This window comes from Pseudorca crassidens, chromosome 15 (assembly GCF_039906515.1).
Source record: "Pseudorca crassidens isolate mPseCra1 chromosome 15, mPseCra1.hap1, whole genome shotgun sequence".
In the NCBI taxonomy this organism is placed as follows: Eukaryota; Metazoa; Chordata; class Mammalia; order Artiodactyla; family Delphinidae; genus Pseudorca; species Pseudorca crassidens.
The window spans coordinates 73851447-73873349 of NC_090310.1; the positions used below are offsets into that span (position 1 = coordinate 73851447).

The following is a 21903-nucleotide window of genomic DNA, read 5'->3' on the forward strand; positions in this document are numbered from 1 at the left end:
TCCCACTCTTTAGCCTCAGACCATCTTGCTTAGGCTTGGTTTCTCTAGGTTGTCCTTTGTAGTGGGCTGACTCTAAGATGACCATTGCCTCCTGGATTCGTACCCAGACACAGGGCACCCACGAATACCCTTGAGAGAGGGTGCAACCTGTGACTTGCTTCTAACCAGGCAGATTCTTCCCCTTTCGAGCCTTCAGATGAGACCCCGGCCCTGGCTGACACCTTGATTGCAGCCTCGTAATGAAGCAGAGGATGCAGTGAGCCCTGTCCTGACTCCTGACCCACAGAAACTGTGAGACAAGAAATGTACGCATGCGCATTTTCAAGACTGTTTGTGGTAATTTGATACTTAACAATACAGAAGTTCCTCCCTTATCTGCAACTTCAGTTACCTGTAGTCAACTGTAGCTCCAAGAATATTAAAAGGAAAATTCCAGAAATAAACTATTCATACGTTTTTAATTGCATGCCATTCTGAGCAGTGTGATGAAATCTCACGCTGTCCCACTCTGGACATGAATCATCCCTTTGCCCAGTTTATGCCACCTGTCCTGGTTATCAGATTGACTGTCACAACGTTGTAGTACTTGTGTGCAAGCGACCCTTATTTTACTTAATAATGGCCCCAGAGCACAAGAGCAGTGATGCTGGCAATTCGGATATACCAAAGAGATGCCATAAGTGCTTCCTTTAATGGAAAGGTGAAAGGTCTTGGCTTTATAAGGAAAGGAAAAAAACATACTGAAGTTGCTAAGATCTACAGTAAGAATGAATCTTCTATCCATGAAATTGTGAAGAAGGAAAAAGAAATGTATGCTAGGGACTTCCCTGGCGGTCCAGTGGCTAAGACTCCATACTTCCACTGCCGGGGGAACAGGTTCGATCCCTGGTCGGGGAACTAAGATCCCACATGCCACAGGGAAGACATGTGTGCTAGTTTTGCTGTCACATCGCAAACTGCAGTTTGTGGCCACAGTGCATGATAAGTGCTTCATTATGATGGAAAAGACATGAAATTTGTACAATATTTTGAGAGAGAGAGAGACCACATTCACATAACTTTTATTACAGTATACTGTTTTAACTGTTCGACTTTATGATTAGTTATTGTTGTTAATCTCTTACTGTGCCTAATTTATAAATGAAACTTTATCATATGTATGTCGTATAGGAAAAATTATATACAGGGTTTGGTACTTGAGCAATTTCAGGCATCCATTGGGGGTCTTGGAATGTATCCCCCACGGATAAGGGGGAACTACTGTACATACTAAGACATTCTTTCCATCCCAGTGCTGACCATTTTCTTGGCTCATGTATGCACCCTGTAGACCTGAGGCTATGGCATCTGACCCTCAAGGAACCCTGCCCTACTTCCCTCTGTCTTCACCCAGCTGAGGCTGACAGTGGCTCAGGGTCCACTTGGTGGACAGAGTTCAATATCCACACTTGGGTGATCATTGCTTCCAGCCTGGCAAACAGGAGAGTGATGAGAAATCAAGGCCTGGAGTTGTTGGGGTCCAGCCACTGGGAGTCTGGAGCCTGCAGGAAGTAGTGTTCCAGCTGCTGGGCTGGAGTTGGGGACAAGACCCTGCATCTTGAACACCTCCCTTCCAGCCAAGCCCCCAAACTGCAGAGTCTGGATAAGTCACCACCGCAAGGCCCTCTGGTCTCTAGGCCTTTCTTCTCACCCTCCCTGCTTCTGACCTTCTTGCCCATCTCCGGGTGTCCCATCCTGAGAGTTTTGTGCCTGGTTCTCTTCTCGGACTAGTTCCTTCCATTTAACAAATCATCTGGATAGCCTGCTCACTTTTCAAATCAAAATAAGTAAATTTTCTTATGAAATAATTTTTGCACATTTTAGGAAATTTAGGGAAAAACTAAGCACAAAGGAAAAATGGAAAATCCTGTTAATTAAACCACCCAGAGATTGCCATTTTTAAACCTGACATGTTTTCTTCCGTTTTTTTTTTTTTTTCATGTAAGTGCATTTCAAAGGTCTCACACCCTAAGTAGTTTCATGGCCTGTGTTTTGTTTTTTTCCCACTTAGCTTTCTATCATAAACATTTTCCCACAGCAATAAATACCTCTATGTCACTATTTTAAATTATTGAATAACATTCCATATTATTTAACTCATCCTTACTGTTTTTTACGCTCATGTTAATATTTAAAGAAATACTCTCCCAGGAGTTCCCTGATGGTCCAGTAGTTAGGATTCTATGCCCTCACTGCCAGGGACCCGGGTTTGGGTTCGATCCCACAAGCTGCGCAGTGTGGCCAAAGAAAGAAAGAAAGAAAGAAATACTCTCCCAGTTAAATTGCTGACACACCCGTAATGGGTTCACTAGAAGTGAAACCACTGGGTCAAAAGGATGCATGTTTCCAAGGCCTTTAATAACTATTGACAAATCTCCCCTAACAATTTTGGAACACTCTTTACTCTCTCCAGGAGCCGATACACTATTCCCCATTCTCTAAAACTAGCTCATGTGATTTTTTTTGTTGTTTGCCATCACAATGCCATGATCTCACAGCTCCCACCAGACACCCACTCACTCGGATGTGTCACATGTATAAACTTAGACAATCCATCCTCAAAACATTTATTTACATGTATGTGTATCCACAAACAATATATGATATTGCTTTGGGAGGGCATTTTTAAAACCTCATGTAAATTCTATTGTGTTATGTATTTTATTCTATTGTCCCTTTTTGTTCAACCAATACTGGTTTTGAGATTACTGTTAACTCTATGTTATGTAACTACTGTTTAATTTTTGTCTTCTTCTTTTTTTTTTTTTTTTCTTTTTGCGGTACGTGGGTCTCTCCCCGCTGTGGCCTCTCCCGTTGCGGAGCACAGGCTCCGGACGCGCAGGCTCAGCGGCCATGGCTCACGGGCCCAGCCGCTCCGCGGCATGTGGGATCTTCCCGGACCGGGGCACGAACCCGTGTCCCCTGCATTGGCAGGCGGACTCTCAACCACTACGCCACCAGGGAAGCCCCTGTCTTCATTTTTTATAAATACGTTTTCAGACTGATGTGGCTGCCTTCACTTTGCTATTATAAGCAATGCTGTGGTGGATATCTTTATGCTATCTCTTTGTTTTTGCTAGAGTGCCTAAGCAGAGGAGGGATTGCTGGATGGTAGGGCTGGCAGTGTCTTTCAAATTTACTTGACTGTGAGCCATGATAAGAAATACATTTTATATCATAATCTGGTAAGGTTCCCCACACACACATACAAGTAAAACAAAAATTTCATGAAATAATACTTATCCATATCATGACAAAAGCATTCTGATGTGTTTTATTCTATTTAAGTCAACTTTCCTTTTTTAATGTTGATCACGACCTACTAAACAGATTATTTAACATATTAATGGGCCATGACTCACAATTTGAAAAATAATAGATTAAAATGGATTTGGTTCCACTACATACTTTGAAATTACTCTTCAGAATGGCTGTGCTAACTTACAAGGCATTAGGTTCTTTATTCTCTACATCCTACTCAACACTTGAAATTATCTATTTTGGGGGCGGGAGGGGCCAGTCTGATGAATGTAAAGCAGTGTGTCATTGTTGTTTTAATTTTTCTTCCTCTGGTTACTAATAAATTGAGTTTCTCTTCATATGTTTATTTACTACGTAACTTCCTCAGAAAGTGAGTTTGCCTATTTTTTTCTTGGGTTGCTAGATTTTTTTTTGTTTTTGGCTGCGTTGGGTCTTCGTTGCTGTGAGCAGGCTTTCTCTAGTTGGGGCGAGCGGGGGCTACTCTTGTTGCAGAGCACGGGCTCTAGGCGCACAGGCTTCAGTAGTTGCAGCATGTGGGCTCAGTAGTTGTGGCACACAGGCTTAGTTGCCCTGGAGCATGTGGGATCTTCCCAGACCAGGGATTGAACCCATGTCCCCTGCACCTCTATCACATACCAAATATCCATATACATGAGTCTGTTTCTGGATTCTTTTCTTCTGTTCCATTGGTCTAGCATTTATAGCACACTTTGAAAAATTAAACTTTATGTTTTAATGTCTGGTAGAGTAAGTTTCCCACCTTTGCTTTTATTTTTGAGATGACTTGTCTTAGCTACTTGTGGAAACTTATTCTTCCACGCAAATTTTCGAATTGGCTTATCCAATTCCTCTCCCCCAAATATTAGTGAGAATTACATAAATTGACACCATTACAATGCTATGCCTTTCCTTCCACAAACATAGTATATTTCTCCATTTATCCAGGAGGTAAAAATCTCCTTTAGTACATTCTCTCTGGCATGCTTGGCCCAGTTAATTTCTAGATAATTCATTTTCTTTTTTTCTCTTTTTTCTTTTTCTAAAAAAATTTCTCCAGTTTAATAGATGGGAATGGTATCTTCTTTCAGGACAGCCAAGTTTTTCTATATACTTGCCCTTATGACTGTGTTTCCTGGATCACCTCATTGGCAAGGTGAAAGATCTCAGAAACCCAGGGCCCTGCGAGAACCAAGCAAAACCAGTAACGCACTAGTGAAATGGGAAGTTGCCAAGAGTATCAATCTACAGAAGGTGCCGAGCATCCTTGGGGCTCTAAAACAACTCTAGATGTGAAATGAGACAGAGAGAATGATAATGACCTGAATTCCTCTCGGGGGTATCACTATACCTATTTGAAGGTGATACTTTCAAAAACGACTTGGGTGTTGGGAGAGAGAGGAGATGCTTTGGACTATTAAACTGCCTTCTAAGGAAGATGGGTCTGCTTAACTGCAGGGAGCCAGTTTCATTAAGCAGATGTGCAAGTTCCGGGACAGAGCGGACTTGCTTGTTGCCACAAGGAGTCTTCCTTCTCAGCTCTTCCTTCATGCATCACCCAGCCTCTCTTCTAAACAAACATTGAGCAAACATTTTAAAGGAAAAAACAGACACTGTATTATTAGTTGCTCTGGGCACCTACACATTGCAGGCTGGCAAGGGGTGGGGAAAAAGAATAGTCAGATATCCTGGGATCCTAGCAAGCACGAAACAGAAGCCTAAGCAGAGAAGAACTAGGAGATTAGGTAGACCACCCAGATGGAAACTTAGGAACAGGGACCAAGGCCAAAGCCCTCTTACAGGGACTGCAGCCCGTGCAGGATGGAACAGAGACCTCTTGAATTGAATAGTGGCCCTGCTGTTGAAACACCAGCATATTCCCAGAGAGAAAAAAATGGCAAAACACCCGACCAGGCAGATTTCCAAATGAAGAAAAACAAATGGCTAATATAAAAAAAGAAAATGTTCAACTTCACTAGAAAGCAAAACAATAAGGGATTCCCCCCCCCATCTGATTGGCAAGGTTTCTGTTTTCTTTTTCCTTCTTCTTGCTTTTTGTTCTTTCTTACTCTCTTTTTTTTTTTTAATGATGATACTCACTGTTGAGAGAGTAGGGAAAGGGCACTCTCACACACAGCTGGTAGCTCTGTGAATTGGCCCAGCTTATCTGGAGGGCAATTTGGCAGACTGTATTAAAAACCCTACAGACAGCACTCTTTTTGATCCATCACTTCTATTTCTAGGAAGTTTTCCTACGGAAGTAATTAGAAATGAACACAAAGATGAATAATAGCAGCTTAGCATTTACTGGTTGTTCACTCTGTGCCAAACAATATGCTAAGAACTTGACACTTTACTCATTTAGTCTTTGCAGCAACATACGATGAGTACTATTGTGTCCATTTTCAGGTGGGGAAACTGAGGCTCAAAGAGCTGTAGTAAGTTGCACAAGTTCAAGCAACTGGTAAGTGACAGGCTGGGGGCTCGAACCCTGATTTCTAACTCCAAAAGCCATGCACTGAGCCACCTCTCTATACCACCCTCTGGAAAAGTGTGTATAAAAACGATGCTCTGCAGGCTTGCCTGGTGGTGCAGTGGTAGAGAGTCCGCCTGCCGATGCAGGGGACACGGGTTTGTGCCCCGGTCCGGGAGAATCCCGCATGCCACGGAGCGGCTGGGCCCGTGAGCCATGGCCGCTGAGCCTGTGCGTCCGGAGCCTGTGCTCTGCAACGGAAGAGGCCACAGCAGTGAGAGGCCTGCGTACCGCAAAAAAAAAAAAAAAAAAAAAATGATGCTCTGCATGGTACTCCTTAAAATAGCAAAAATTCAGAAATCATTTCATTGTGTAAGAATTGAAGGATAAAAAAAAAAAAAAAGAATTAAAGGATACTTAAATAAATCATGTAGACTCATATGATAAAATACATAGCCATTAAAAATAAGTTGTGAAAAAATAAGGATATGGGGAAACAGTCATAGTATATACTAAATGAAAAAAAAAGGATGTCACATTTTCATTTTTAAGATGCATATATGCCATTTTTATGAAATTCAAAAATAGGAAAGACAAGCCTATGGTGATCAAGATTTGGGGTGGGGGGTGGTCATTGGTTGGGAAGCATGCTGGGGCTCTGGAAATATTCTAGATCTTGAGCTGGGTTGTGGTCAACTTGGTGTACCCAGTTGTATAGTTAAAATGTGTGCTTTATGAAAGTTTATATGTCACTAAACTTTATATCTCACTAAAAAAGGAAAAAAACTCATAAATGCATAGAAAAAATCCTGGAGGAAAAGAACAGAAAAATGTTAGCAGTGATGGTTGCTAAGTATAATTTTCATTTTATTCTTTTTTTTTTTTTTTCTTGGCCATGCCACGCGACTCGCAGGATCTTAGTTCCCTAACCAGAGATTGAACCCAGGCCCCAGCAGTGAAAGCACGGAGTCCTACCCACTGCACCACCAGGGTAGTCCCTCATTTTATTCTTTAGATTATTCTTTCCTTTCTTTTTTTTAATAATAAGACTGTATTACGTTTACAATCAGAAAAAAAAATGCCCAGTTTATTATTGGAGGGGAGTAGGGGAGACGGACATGCACATGAGAACCATCTGTGGTCCAGCCCTGGGACTCTGGGGGTGGACAGAGCTTCTCAAGGGTCTCCAGTCCTGGGCACCCTCCTAAAGTCTGGTCTTGCAGGCAGGATGCCATGGTTCCAAGGACAGAAAGAAGGGAGGAGAGAAGCCCAGTGCCCAGCCCTATTTGAAAAGTGAAGCTGAGCGACAGGCCCTGAAGAGCTGGGATGGACTAAAAGCAATGCCCTTGAGACAAATCCCTCCAACTTTAAAATCTTGCTAGGTGGGTACTGCACTCTCACTCCCATTCCAGTCACAGCAATAACTCCTTATTCCGCTGCCAGTTGGGTGCCTTGCTGCTCACTGGCGATGACATCAGGCCTCCAGGGAGCACACTGGCTGTCAGTCAAGTCTTTCTGGCATCAGTGAGACACCTCTGCTGCCTGTTTTAAAGGGACAGCTTCTGCCTGAATAAGGGAGCCAGGTTTGGGCCATTTAACTCTTTCTTTCCATTTAGCGTCTTGATTCCAGGGCCGTAGAGAAATTAGGGTGGGCACTTCCTGAGATCACCACTGACAATGAAATCCTGCCAACCAAGAGGTGAATCAAAATAATGAATTTAAGTATAAAGAAGCTTTGGTATATCATATTATAATATTTAATATTATAAATATTAAATATGCTTAAATATAAAATAAGAAAAAATAACTGAGAAATAGCAGTTCTTCCTTTCTTCCTTCCTAAGAAACATCGATTTTATTAGGGCCATCAAATGTTCCTAGTAAAACAAATCCAAAAAAAAAAAAAAAACCAAATCCAACATTTCCTAGCCTCTGTTGAAGCTAGAGGTGGCATTTAACACAGTGATGTCCAATGAGGTATAGACTGGGAAATTGTAGAAAGCCTTCCTTTCTTGTTAGAGTCTTTTCTCCTTCCTTAGTGGAACAAAAACATGATGGCTGGAGCTGCAGCAGCTGTTTTGCAATCGTGAGGAAAATCCTTGGAGAATTGCAGAGAACCCAGTCCTGACATCCTTGAGGCACTGAATCAGTAACAGCAACTGCCTAGCTCTTCACTATTTGTTTATTTAAGCTGCTGTCTGCTCAGCGGGTTTTCTGCTCAGGTTTCATTACTAAAAGCAATCTTTAACTGATTCACCCAACAATGTAAAAATAATAACATAACTAATACAAAACAGGACGTTTGGGGAAAAGTGTAACAGTGCCAATGTTTCACTGCAGGTAGTCACCATCTATAATTGAAATATATGGTTAAAAATGATGATGGCTGCAACCTCTTGATGTTTTCCAGAGGGTCATTTGGGGAGCTAATATCTCTTTTGGTGTAGAAAAACAGCTATCTAAAGTTCAGAAATTCTTTCATCTTTAAAATACTGTTAAACCCAAGTAAAATAAATAAAATATATTTCAAAATTTAAGAAGAGTATTATAATGTGAAACAATTTTTATACAATTATTTCTGATGATCTGTCTGTATACATGCATTGAAAAATGTTTGGCATGATATTCATCTCATTTGAATTATGCAAATTTCAGGCTTGTTTGGGTTTTTTTTTAACTTTTAGTTTTGAAATGATTGTAGATTTATGGCAGAGTTGCAAAGATAGTACAGAAAGTATTTTCCCATTTGCTCTTCACCCAGCTTCCTTTAATGTTAACATCTTACATAAGCATGGTACATTTATCAAAATTAAGAAGTTAACTTGGTAATTGGTATGACACTATTAGCTACACTAAAGACTTCATTCAGATTTTTCCACTGATGTCCTTTTTCTGTCCCAGTTTCCAAACCAGGATACCATTTTGCATTTAGATGTCATGTCTCCTTGTCTCCACTGGCCTATGACAGTTTCTCCATCTTTCCTTGTCTTTCACAGCCTTGACACTTTTAGAGAGTAGTGGTCAGATACTTGGTAGACTATCCCTCAATTTTAGCTTGTCTGATGTTTTCTCATGATTCGACTGGGGTTATAGGTTTTGGGGAAGAAGACCACAGAAGTGACATGTCCTTCTCATTACATCTTATCAGTGGCACACGACTGCGACATGACTCACCATTGGCAATGTTGAAATTGATCACCTTACTTCTTTAAACTTTCTTATTTGTACTTTTCCATATTGCTTTAGTTCCTATAATAAGTATGTGAAAACAGTGAATCTGCAAGTGCTCATAAACCGAAGACCTCCACAAATGTGAGGGTTAAATTTTTTATTTGATCAAGAGAATTGATGTCCAAGGCTGGAAGAGGGAAGAGGAGACAAGTATAGCTACAGCATCAATGTTTAATTGCTCTGGAGGCTAGCCAGGGCAGAGAAAGATGGAGATGACTTTGGGATTTATGTAACTGCTAGCAAAGAATTAGGGCCTCATCCAGATATTTTTAATATAATATATTTCCCTTTACCCTACAGCCCTGGGTAAGGATGGAGGCCACCCCACTAGCCCAGTTGGAAATGGCAGAACAGAGGAGAGCTGATTCCACTGGAAAAGAGAGTGGGTATGGAAATGAACGTTGACTGAGCACCATCTGTGTTCCTGGTGCTTCACCTCATTCGCTGAATCTTCACAAGTCTTCTAGTTAAGTACCACGGTCCTCTCCATTTTATGGATGGGGAAATTGAGACTCAGAGAAGGGAAGTGACTTACCCAAAGCCAGTTAACCATCACATATCGCTCAGGCAGTGCCCTGGGTGTGCATGGGAAAGCCACTGTCTGAATCTAGGACTCTGTGACATCAAACCTACGCTATGTCCCTTCCACCCCACAGCACCTGCTGCCCAGGAAGAACTGTGGGTGAAAGAGTTTCAATCGTGGGAAAGACGATGAACTTTGGCAACCGTTCCCAATCCATAAGATTGTTCAGACTCTTCAGGATCTCTCTGTCTCTTCATTGATCAGAGAATCGCCTGGGCGTGAATCCCTGGGATCAGGATCCCACTACCCTCTGGGTGCCCTGAACAACTCTTGTCTGCAATCAGATGGGGCTGAGGGCCCGGGGTGGCTGGGATAGGCTTCTCTCAGCCCCTCCTAGGGGCAGAGAGAAACAAAGAGATGGAGAAAAGGGAGAGGGAAAAAGAGAGGTGGGGTGGGGGGCTTCCCTGGTGGCGCAGTGGTTGAGAGTCCGCCTGCCGATGCTAGGGGACATGGGTTCGTGCCCCGGTCCAGGAAGATCCCACATGCCGCGGAGTGGCTGGGCCCGTGAGCCATGGCCACTGAGCCTGCGCGTCCGGAGCCTGTGCTCCGCGACGGGAGAGGCCACAACAGTGAGAGGCCAGCGTACCGCAAAAGAAAAAGAGAGAGGTGGGGAAAGGAAAATGGTTGATTTTGGATTCCAGACTCTTCTCTGAGTCAGTGCTAAGGCCAGCCTCAGCTGTACCTCGGCCTCCGATTTGAACCAATGAAGAACTCTTTCACTGAATCTAGTTCAAGATTGGTTCCTGCAACTTGAAGCCAAGTATCCTGATGAGTACATTCTACTTCCTCTAGTTTCTACTCCCTCATAACATCACCGTGTCTGTGCTTTTTGCCTGTCTGAGACCCCAGCTCTGCTTCATGAGTGGTTATGAATACAGGCTCTGAAGGCAGAAAGACAGGGGATTGAATTCCAGTTCCTCCACCAAGCTATGGGGTCTTGGGCAAGGAATTTACCTCCTTGAACTTGTGCAATCTGATAAAAGGGGATGATAATATTCCTGTAAGGGGTGTTATAAGAATTACAGGGAATTCCCTGGCAGCCAGTGGTTAGGACTCTGCGCTTTCACTGCCGAGGACTCAGGTTCAATCCCTAGTTGGGGAACAAAGATCCCGCAAGCCGCGTGGCATAGCTAAAAAAAAAGAATAACACAGTCAATGTGCTTAGTGCATCACAACTTTAGCTTAGCCTGCAATAAATAGTAGCTATGATGATTATCTTTATTCAACTCTAATTGCCACAGTTTATTGATTTCCCAATTCCATTAGACATCTGCTGGCCTAAGCCATTTTTTCTCACCAGGCCACATAATTCGTACGTCACTGGCAGCTTATGGGTAAGTCTCCCCAGGGGTAGGAGTCTATCTCAGCCCCTTAAGTTACAACTTAGGGTTGGAATTCCAACCAGGGTTTGCAATTGTATGGCCAACCTGTGCCGAGTGGTATGCTGGTAAATATTTAACAACCAGCACTCCAAAGCAAACAAACAATAACAGCAAGATGTTTCTGCCAATTTCCATGGTGTAAGTACTGCCACCATGGCTGATTTCAAGCTACCAGTGTGATTTCCCTGAACACAGAGTTGGGAAGAATGTGGGCGATTGGCCCTCATGAGCTAGAGCTGGCCAGCTCCAGCACAGCCCTGTCCGTGCAGGTGGACTTCCCTCCAGGAGGGGTATGGGCAGGGAAAGCAATCCAAAATGTGTCCACTAGAACAGTCACCAAAGTGGTAGTAGTGTATATTACGTGGGGTTTATCAAAGTCTGAAGTGGGATTCTTGTACAAGTGATTGATCAAGGGACTTCTCAGGTGAACCCTGTTAGTAAATGAAGGAAGCAGAATAGGACAGGGCCAAGCTAGGCCAAAAATGTGGACTCATTTGAAGTCTAGCCTCAGCCTGATCCCACAGAGAGCTTTGGAGCACGAATATTGTCAGTTCTGACTTACAATGGTTGGACTTATGATTTTTCAACTTGATGGTGGTGTGAAAGTGACATTCATTCGGTAGAAACTGTACTTTGAATTTTGATCTTTTCCCAGGCTAGTGATATGTTGGGCAGTGGCAGTGAGCCTCAGCTCCAGTCAGCCATGAGATCGTGGGGGTAAAAAAACAATACACTTACAACCATTTTGTACCCAGACAACCATTCTGTTCTCTTTCAGTTCAGTGTTCAATAAATCACATGAGATATTCAACACTTTCCTATAAAATAGTTTTTGTGTTAGATAATTTTACCCAGCTGTAGGTTAATGTAAGTGTTCTGAACACGTTGAAGGTGGGCTAGGCTAAATGGTAAATGGTGGTGGTAATAACGGTGGAGTAACAGTGGTGGGAAGTGGTGGTGATGGCGGTGGCGGTAATAATGGTGGAGTAACAGTGGTGGAAAAGGGTAGTGGTGGTGGTAATTGGGGGCTTGGCGATGGTGATGCTTCTGAGGGTGGTGAACAATATGGCAAAGGTCCTGGTTATTAGAGGGATCAAAGAGACCCAAATCTTGATTTCTTCAAGGTTTGCCTCTTTTGTTTATGCTTTGTATTTCTGCCATGGCCCTGGGGAACCAAACAGCTTAGAATTTCACCTTGTCAAGCTATGGATGAAAAACATGACTGAGAGTCGACGTCAGGTCACCAGGGAAGTCCTGCAGTGTGTGCTTTTTGAAATAAGCCACACATTCCACAGGGCTGTTATTTATTCTGTTTGCCACAGTTCACTGTGAAATGTAGCGGGTGGTGACTTTCAGACGTCTTAACCTGTCAGACCTGTGAGCCGAGTTGAATATGCCAACATTGTGCTGGAGCCCTGGAGATAGCTGGACCGGATCCCTCCTGCCCTCAACATGGGGTTGTTGTTTTCAGCTGAAGAGCCTTGCTTGTGAGGATGAGGGCAGGTGACTGATGGGAGCACACAGGTCACCAGGCTGGTGGGGAGCCTGTCAGGAAGAGTCTACAGAGTGGACGTCTCCTTACTCCATCAGTGTCTGCCTCGATCTCCTCCCTCCCTCTCTTTCTCCCTCCCCGGAGTGAGGCAATGAGGCAGCAGGGGCTGCTCACTTTCCACTCCGAGTCCCTCTATCAAATTAGATTTCCAACAAAATAGTTCACTACCTAAGAGGTATTCTGGGACAAATGTAAATTTCATTCACTCATTCAACAAACATGCATTGAACATCAACTACAAGCCATGCTCTAGTCTGGGCGCTGGGGATATAAGAGCGGGGGCAAAAGACAAAAATCTCTACCCTCAAGAGCTTATATCCTATTGGGTTTAAACATGTCTCACTCCCATCACGCACAGGTGAGGAAATTGATGCTTAAAGAGGTTAATTGACTTGACCAAAGGCAGATAGTAAAGGGCAGAGCTAAGATTTTAACTAAGGTCAGCTAGCTCCCCAAACCCATGCCCTTGACCGATTCTATACTACTTGCAGGGGACATTTTGTTTGTTTGTTTGTTTGTACCACCCAACTTCCTCTTGCCAATCTTCTGGTACTTGAACCCTCAGGATGCTTCAGGAAAACCACTCTTCCCTACATATATACAATGGAATATTACTCAGCCATAAAAAAGAATGAGATAATGCCACTTGCAGCAACATAGATGGACCTAGAGATTATCATACTAAGTGAAGTCAGTCAAAGAAAGACAAATACCATATGATATCACTTATATGTGGAATCTAAAATATGACACAAATGAACTTACCTATGAAACAGAAACAGTCACAGACATAGAGAACAGACTTGTGGTTGCCAAGGGGGCGGGGAAGGGGAGAGGGATGGATTGGGAGTTTTGGATTAGCGGATGCAAACTATTATATATAGAATGGGTAAACAACAAGGTCCTACTGTAGAGCACAGGAAACTATATTCAATATCCTGTGATAAACCATAATGGAAAAGAATATGAAAAAGAATGTAGATATATGTATAACTGAATCACTTTGCTGTACAGCAGAAATTAACACAGCATTGTAAATCAACTGTACTTCAACAAATCTTTTAAAAAATCACTCTTCCCAATACCATTTAGAAAGACTGTCAGTCAAGGTGTCCAGCCCTCCTTTAACCGTGGAATAGACTCATGACCCAAGCTGTCACCCAGTGCTTGCTTCTGCCACCCAGACCCCCTGGAATTCTGTCTGCCTTTGTGTCCAAGTTGGTTTTTTATCCTCTTATGCAATTCTGTGAGCCATATTATGTTCGTCCCCCAAATTACTATTATTATTTTAAATTTTATTTATTTATTTATTTTTGGCTGCATTGGGTCTTTGTTGCTGCACGCGGGCTTTCTCTAGTTGCAGCGAGCGGAGGCTACTCTTCGTTGCGGTGCACGGGCTTCTCATTGCGGTGGTTTTTCTTGTTGTGGAGCACGGGCTCTAGGCGCGTGGGCTTCAGTAGTTGTGGCTCATGGGCTCTAGAGTGTAGGCACAGTAGTTGTGGCACACGGGCTTAGTTGCTCCGCAGCATGTGGGATCTTCCCGGACCAGGGCTCGAACCCGTGTCCCCTGCATTGGCAGGCGGATTCTTAACCACTGTGCCACCAGGGAGGGCCCCAAATTATTTTTTTCCCCAGTTATAGAGTCCAGTTGGTTGCATGCAACCAAATAATGTAACATATGGTCACTCCACCCTCTGGACCTCAAGCGAGTTTTGTCACCTGCTAACTAGGAAGTTAGCAGGTGGCAGTATGGTACCCACCTCGCAGGAGGCAGTAGGAATAGAGATCTTGTTTCCTTGAGCCGGGCCTTGCCGACATCCCTGGTTTTAGTGCCTTTTCAGACCCTAACCTCCCAGGAGAAGCTTCCCCATTCTTCACTGGGGCTGCTAGACGTGAAGATGCTGCACACTCAGCAAAAGAAGTGGAGGAGCCTGAGCTATATTTGAGCTTCCCTGAGAACACACAGACGCAGCCTCCTGTGCCCGGCTGGCCGGGGAGAGTATAATTAATAGCACTCTTCTCCAGAGCATGGCTGGAACAGGTGATGACTCAGCAAGTTCAGAATCACACCCATGGCCAATCCCTCCTCCCCACCCAGGTTTATTTTTGGGCCACCACAGATGCTTATTAAGGCCACATGTAAGGATTGCAAGGCAGAGGAGACACTTTTCTTGGAGAACTTGTCAGTTAGGATTGCATGGATTTGCATGTAACAGGAATCTGCCCACATAAAGCTTTCTTTTTCTCATGTAACAAGAAGGCTAGAGGTAGGCAGTCCAGGCTGGTACAGAGGCTCAAAGAAACCATTAAGGACTGAAGTTCCTTCTATCTTCCTGCTCTGTTATCCTTAGCAGGTGGCTCTCACCCTCATAGTCACAAGATGGCTGCTTTACTTCCAGAAATCTCACCTACATTCCTGGCAGAAATGAAAGCAAAAGCAAGGAGGTGGTTGGGATTTGTTGAGCACACTAACCACATGTCTGACAGAATACCAAAGGCCATACCTCATGGAAAGAGCTAACATTTATTGAGAACTGTGTCAGTTTCCTATCACTGTTGTAACAAATTAACACAAACTTAACACTTGAAACACAAAGGTATTCCCTTAGTGTCCTGGAGGTTAGAAGTCCTAAAATATGCTCATTTTGGAGAATTCAGGGGAGAATCCCTTTCCTTACCTTTCCCAACTTCTAAAGGCTGCCCACATTCCTGGGATCCGAGCCCCTTCCTCCATCTTCAAACCCAGCAGCACAGCATCTTCAAATCTCTCTGTCTCTCTGCCCTCTGCTTTCATTGTCACATCTCCTTTTCAGACTCTAAGCCTCTTCCCTCCCTCTTTCACTTGCAAGCCCCTTGTGCTTACATTGAGCCCACCTGGAAAATCCAGACTAATCTCCCCATCTCAAGATCCTTAATTTACTCACATGTGCAAAGTCCCTTTTGCCACGTAAGGTAACATTCACAGGGACTTCCCTGGAGGTCCAGTGGCTAGGGCTCGGTGCTTCTCCTGCAGGGGAACTGGTTTAATGCCTGGTCGGAGAACTAAGATCCTGCTTTCCGTGCAGGGTCGGGGGGAAGGTAACATTCACAGGTTCTGGGGATTAGAATGCAGACATCCTCAGTGGGCCATTCGTTATTCCACCTACCACAAGAATTTGTGATATTCCTGGCACTGCTGTGAATTCACGTAACTCTCCCAACAAACCTATGAGGCAGATACTATTATTTTGTTGATTTCCAGATGACAAGGTGTATTAGTTTCCTATTGCTGCTATATCAAATTACCACAAACTTAGGGGCTTAAGCAATACAAATGTATTATCTTACAGTTCTGAAGGTTAGAAGTCCTACACAGACCTTACTAAAAATCAAGGTATCAGCAGGGCTGCATTCCTCTCTCTCAGTCCAGGGGGAAACCCATTTCCTTGATTTTTCCAGGTTTTAGGGACCCCCCGCATTCCTTGGCTTGTGGCCTCCTTCAGCTACAAAGCCAGCATCGATGAGCCAAGTCCTTCTCACATCACATCATTCTGACAGTTCTTCTGTGGTCACATCCCTCTGCACCTTCTCTTCTGCCTCCTTCTTCCAATTTTAAGGGCCCTTGTGATTAAACTGGGCTCACCTGGAAAACACAGATTATTCTCACTATCTGAAAGCCAGCTGATTAGCAACCTGAATTCCATCTTCAACCTAATTCCCTTTTGCCATATAACTTGGCATATTCACACATTTGGGATTAGGATGTGGATATGTTGGGGGGAGTCAATGTGCCCACCACACAAACCAAAAGCCCAGAGAGGCTAAGTAATTTGCCCATGGTTATATAGCTATACATAGTCTGGTTATATAGGCAGACTCCAAACGCAGGTTGTTTGGCTGCAGTGGCCATGCTGTTAAGCACTGCACTGTGCTTCCCTATCTCGGCAACCCTACAGTGAGGTGGGTATGATTATGGTTATGATGTGTATTTTACAGATGAAGACACTATGACTCTTAGGGATGATGTGGCTTGCCTGAAATCCACATGGCTGGTGGAAAGCAGAGGTAAGTAAGACTCAGCTAAGAGACGCACCCAAAACAAAAGAAAGAAACTGGCTGATGGGAGGCTGTGACTATTATCCTTAAACCAAGATTTCATAGATTTCTGTTCAACTGACAGCACTTCTCCAGACATTCTCTAGCACCAAGCTCACTCCCTCATTTCTTCCAGGCCACTTCTCAAATGTCACTATGACCACTCCATCCAAAATAGCTGCTCTCATCCCCCGCTATCCTCTTGTCTCACTTTAATTCTCTTATTGCTTGACACACATATAACTTTTTTTTTTTTTTTTTTGGCGGTACGCGGGCCTCTCACTGCTGTGGCCTCTCCCGTTGCGGAGCACAGTTATTTAGTTCCTTTTTTATCACATCTCTCTCTCTCTCTTTTTTGGCCACACCACGCAGCTTGTGGGATCTTAGTTCCCCAGCCAGGGATCGAACCCCAGCCCACAGCAGTGAAAGCATGGAGTCTTAACAACTGGACGGCAAGGGAATTCTCCATGTCTCTTTTGATAGAATATTGATATTCACATTTTGTTCATACATTGTTTTTCTGAGTTCTGTTAGTTCTTTGTCCATGGTTTCCTTCAGTCCTTTGAGCATTTTTAAGGCAGTTGGTTTCAAGTCTTTGACTCATCTGTTCAACGTCAGGGCATTCTCAGGGATAGTTTCTGTCAATTAATTTTGTTTCTTTGACTGGACCATACTTCCCTGTTTCTTTGGATGCTTTGTGATTGTTTTTTTCTGAGATTGGGCATTTGAATATTGTAATATGGTAACTGAAAATCAGATTCTCCCCCTTCCCCAGGGGTTGCTGATCTAGATTGATGAAGGCTGCAGTCATCCATTTGCTTAGTGATTTTTCCCAAACTATTTTACATAGGCTGTATTTCACGTCGTATGTAGTCGCTGAAATCTGTTCCTTCAGCTCATGTTCAACTAGTACCTTGACAGAGATTTCTTGGCACACCTGGAACTTAAAACAAAACATACCTCTCAGGCTTTGCAGATGGGCTCTGTGTTGTGGAGGCTGTTTGCAGCTCTGCTTTAGCCCATACTCCCTGCTTGCACTGAGCCATCTTTTTTTGTTTTGTTTTGTTTTTAATTAATTAATTTATTTATTTTTGGCTGTGTTGGGTTTTCATTGCTGCATCGGAGCTACTCTTCGTAGTGGTGCGTGGGCTTCTCATTGCGGTGGCTTCTCTTTCTGCGGTGCACGGGCTCTAGGCACGCAGGCTCAACAGTTGTGGCACGTGGGCTCAGCAGTTGTGGCGCACGGGCTTAGTTGCTCTGCGGCATGTGGGATCTTCCTGGACCAGGGCTCAAACCCATGTTCCCTGCATTGGTAGGCGGGTTCTTAACCACTGAACCACCAGAGAAGTCCCCTGAGCCATTCTTAAGTTGCCTTTTTTTTTTTTTATTCAGCGTTCAGTTGGTTGCTGTAAACCTTGATGGTTTTCCAAAGTTCTTACAAAGTTGATTCTGACAGTATCTGCTTGTTTTCTCAGTGTTTCTATGGGGGAGCTTGGAGCCCCTTGTCTCAGCAGCAGTTTGGGGCGCTAATAACAGAAATACTATACACTAGGCGGCTTATAAACAACAGAAATTTATTGCTCACAGTTCTTGGAAGTCCAAGATCAGGGTGCCAGTGTGGTCGGGTTCTGGTGAGAGTCCTCTTCTGGGTTGCAGACTGCCGACTTCTTGGCTTCTCAGTTGTATCCTCACATGGCAGAAAGCAGAAAGAGGAAGCAAGCTCTCTCATGGCTCATAAGGGCACTAATCCCACTGATGAGAGCTTCACCCTCATGATTGCATCTAATCCTAATTACCTCCCCAAATCTCACTTCTTAATACCATCACATGTTGGGAGAGAGGAGTAAGGTTTCAACATATGAATTTGGGGAGGACATAAACATTCAGTCCCTAACACGCTCCAACATTTTGTTTTTTAAAAGCTTCCCTGGTCACCTTTGTAAAGCAATTATACTCCAATAAAGATGTTAAAAAAAAAAAAGCTTCCCTGGTGATTCTAATGGGTAGGCAAGGTTGACATCCACTACTCTGGGAGCAAAACCTTGGCATCCCTGCTTTCAGCCAGCTCCTTAGGTGACTCTGATGCAGCCATTCTGAGCTTTGGGATCCTGAAGATTAAATAAACCTAAGATTAAATAAACCCTGGGACCAAGCTCAGGAAGTCTACCCTCTCTCACTTTCCTCCCGTTCCTGGAAGCCAGACAGGATGAAGAAATCAACCTTTGTGGGCGTGGCTCTCTATCCACGGACTACAGCACATGGTGCCATGGAGACACCTAGTGGTGAGTTGCTGCACTGAGGGTTACGGAGACAACTGGCTCCTTGCTCCCGTTTGTTTCACAGAAGAATCAGAACCAAGATAAAGAAAGGGGCCCAGGATGCGCCAGATTCCTGCCTCCAAAGTGTGACAGTTGAGTTGAAGTTTTTCAGCAATAGATCTCTGTTGGGACTCAGCATATGGGACCTGCACCGGAGCTAGCATCCCCTGAAATCTCTAAGATTTCCAGTTACATAAGTTACAAGCTTTTAAGTAAATGCAGCTGAGAGGGTGAAAGCTTCCCAGTTCAGCTGAACTCCAGGGTTTACCCCCTCACAGACATGAGGTCCTTGAAGAATAAGTAGTTCTGGGATGACCAAGAGATTTCTTCCTCTCTCAACAGGTGTGATCATGGACAAGTCTCAGCTTCCTGGTATGGTGAAGACAATTACCTGCCTCAATTCTTATTGCTATGGAAGATAAATGCAATGTATTACTTAGTAAAAGAATAAAAATAAAATAGTAAGTGTGTAGTTTGATCCTGTTTTTGTTTAAAACTATGTATATATCTTTATACCAATACATATATTTATCTTTATGTAAGTTTGTATGGGTGTGTATGTATATTTATGTATATCTGCATGAAGTGCTGTCTAAAACAATGTTCGCCAAACAGGTAGTGAGGTTGGAGGTGATTTTTGCTGTCCTCTTTGTACTTCTCTAACTTGTTTATGATGTGCATGTACTATGGGTTTTTTTGGCCTCACCACTCAGCATGTGGGATCTTAGTTCCCCGACCAGGGATCAATCCCACACCCCCTACATTGGAAGCGCAGAGTCTTAACCACTGGACCCCCAGGGAAGTCCCCTTGCTCGTACAATTTTTACAATAGAAAACTGAACTTTTGGGTTCTGGCTCCGGGAAAGATGGAGGCCGGGGCAGGTTTCCAGCCTGTGGCTCCGAGCGGCAGCGCTGGAGCCTCAGGACTCAGGAGGGGTGGGCGCGGAGGCTGCCCTGGGCCCAGGTGGGACTCCGGGGCCACCGGTACGAATGGGCCCGGCACCGGGTCAAGGGCTGTACCGCTCCCCGATGCCCGGAGCGGCCTATCCGAGACCAGGTATGCTACCAGGCAGGCGAACGACACCTCAGGGACCTTCCATGGGACCCCCTGGCTCTGAGGGGAGCCTTTCAGTCCGACCTGGCCTGGCCCAGTCAGGGATGGACCAGTCCCGCAGGAGACCTGTTCCTCAGCAGATCCAGCAGGTCCAACAGAAGGCGGTCCAGAATCGGAACCACAGTGCAAAGAAAAAGAAGATGGCTGACAAAATTCTACCTCAAAGTATTCGTGAACTGGTACCAGAATCCCAGGCCTATACGGGTCTCTTGGCTTTTGAAAGGAAACTGGACCAGACTATCATGAGGAAATGGCTAGATATCCAGGAGGCCTTGAAACATCCCATCAAGTCAGCCTTGTCCAAATATGATGCCACCAAACAAAAGAGGAAGTTCTCTTCTTTTTTTAAGTCCTTGGTGCTCGAACTGGACAAGGACCTGTATGGGCCAGACAACCATCTGGTAGAATGGTATAGGACCGCCACTACCCAGGAGACAGATGGCTTCGAAGTGAAGAGGCCAGAAGATGTGAATGTACGGTGTACTGTCCTGCTGATGCTGGGTTACCAGCCTCCTCAGTTTAAATTGGACCCTCCTCTGGCTCGGCCGCTGGGCACCCACACCCAGACCCGTCCAGTGACCATTCAAGCACTGTGGTGATATATTAAGACGCGTAAGCTCCAGGACCCACCTGAGCGGGAGTTTGTCATCTGTGACAAGTACATCCAGCAGATCTTTGAGTCTCAACGTATGAAGTTTTTCAGAGATCCCGCAACGGCTCCATGCCTTGCTTATGCCACCAGAGCCCATCATCGTTAATCATATCATTAGTGTTGACCCGAATGATCAGGAAAAGACAGCTTGTTATGACATTGATGTGGAAGCAGATGATACCTTGAAGACCCAGATGAATTCTTTTCTGTTGTCTACTGCCAGCCAGCAGGAGGTTGCTACTCTAGACAGCAAGATCCATGAGACAATAGAAACTATCCATCAGCTGAAGACCCAGCGAGAGTTCATGCTGAGCTTTGCCAGAGACCCTCAGGGTTTCATCAATGACTGGCCTCAGTCCCAGTGCTGGGACCTCAAGACCATGACTGATGTGGTGGGTAACCCAGAGGAAGAGCGCTGAGCTGAGCTCTACTTCCAGCCTTGGGCACAGGAGGCCATGTGCCAATACTTCTACTCCAAGGTGCAGCAGAGATGACAAGAATTAGAGCAAGCCCTGAGAATCCGAAATACATAGGGCTTCTCCCCCAGCCCTGATTTAGCTGCACCGATTTCTTTATTTGGGCCCTGTGCTGCCTGCCTCATAGCACCTTCCCTGGTCTTGCTTGGGGCCTTCCAGGGGGTGCTGTTGGCTCTAGGACAACACCAGAATGAATATCACGTGATACCTGTTACCCTCTTCTCCCACTCCATCCCTTCCTACCCGCAGCTTCCCTTTGCCCCACAAAGTTCCCATGTGCCTGTACCCTCCCCTGGTCTGCAGAGGACCTCTAGATAGGATTAGAGAGAGAACCCGTAGTGGTAATCAGTGCATTGAATGGATTGGGCCTAAGGCCAAGTGGTCTTCAAGGGATCAGCTACACTGATCCTGCCCTTCAGAGACCCAGGAGTTGGGAGTTTTAGCCCCTTCTCCAAGACTTAAGCCTGGGGGCCCTCTATAAGCTAGTTGATCTCGGCTTTCCTGATAACAGAATCCAGTTTCCTTCCTTCCCTCCACAGGTTTGGAGCATACTCGCCCTTCACTTGCTGCCCTCTAGCACCAAAGGAATCCTGGTTCTGGGCTCCACTGAGCCCCAGGTCAGTCCGCAGCCCTCTGGACTGGGCTGCTGTCTCAGTGCTTCTCTTACTTCCTCGTAGGGGGTCCGCATCAGTATTGGAGTTTGTTCTTTTAGTATTGCTCCCTCTCACCACACTCCCCGTAGCTGCATTTT

The 21903-nt window shown here is 44.6% G+C and overlaps 1 long non-coding RNA gene and 1 pseudogene across 1 annotated transcript in view; both read left to right on the forward strand.

Moving 5' to 3' along the window:
• LOC137206456 (uncharacterized) overlaps positions 1–19366 on the forward strand; it is a 32554-nt gene extending 13188 nt beyond the window's left edge. The window contains exons 2-4 of the long non-coding RNA XR_010934658.1: positions 16494–16562; positions 18794–18874; positions 19253–19366. This is a non-coding gene — a long non-coding RNA (uncharacterized lncRNA). The remainder of the gene's footprint in view (positions 1–16493; positions 16563–18793; positions 18875–19252) is intronic.
• A 410-nt stretch (positions 19367–19776) lies between these two features.
• LOC137206458 (SWI/SNF-related matrix-associated actin-dependent regulator of chromatin subfamily D member 1 pseudogene) lies at positions 19777–21209 on the forward strand (annotated as a pseudogene).
• The last annotated feature ends 694 nt before the right edge of the window (positions 21210–21903 follow it).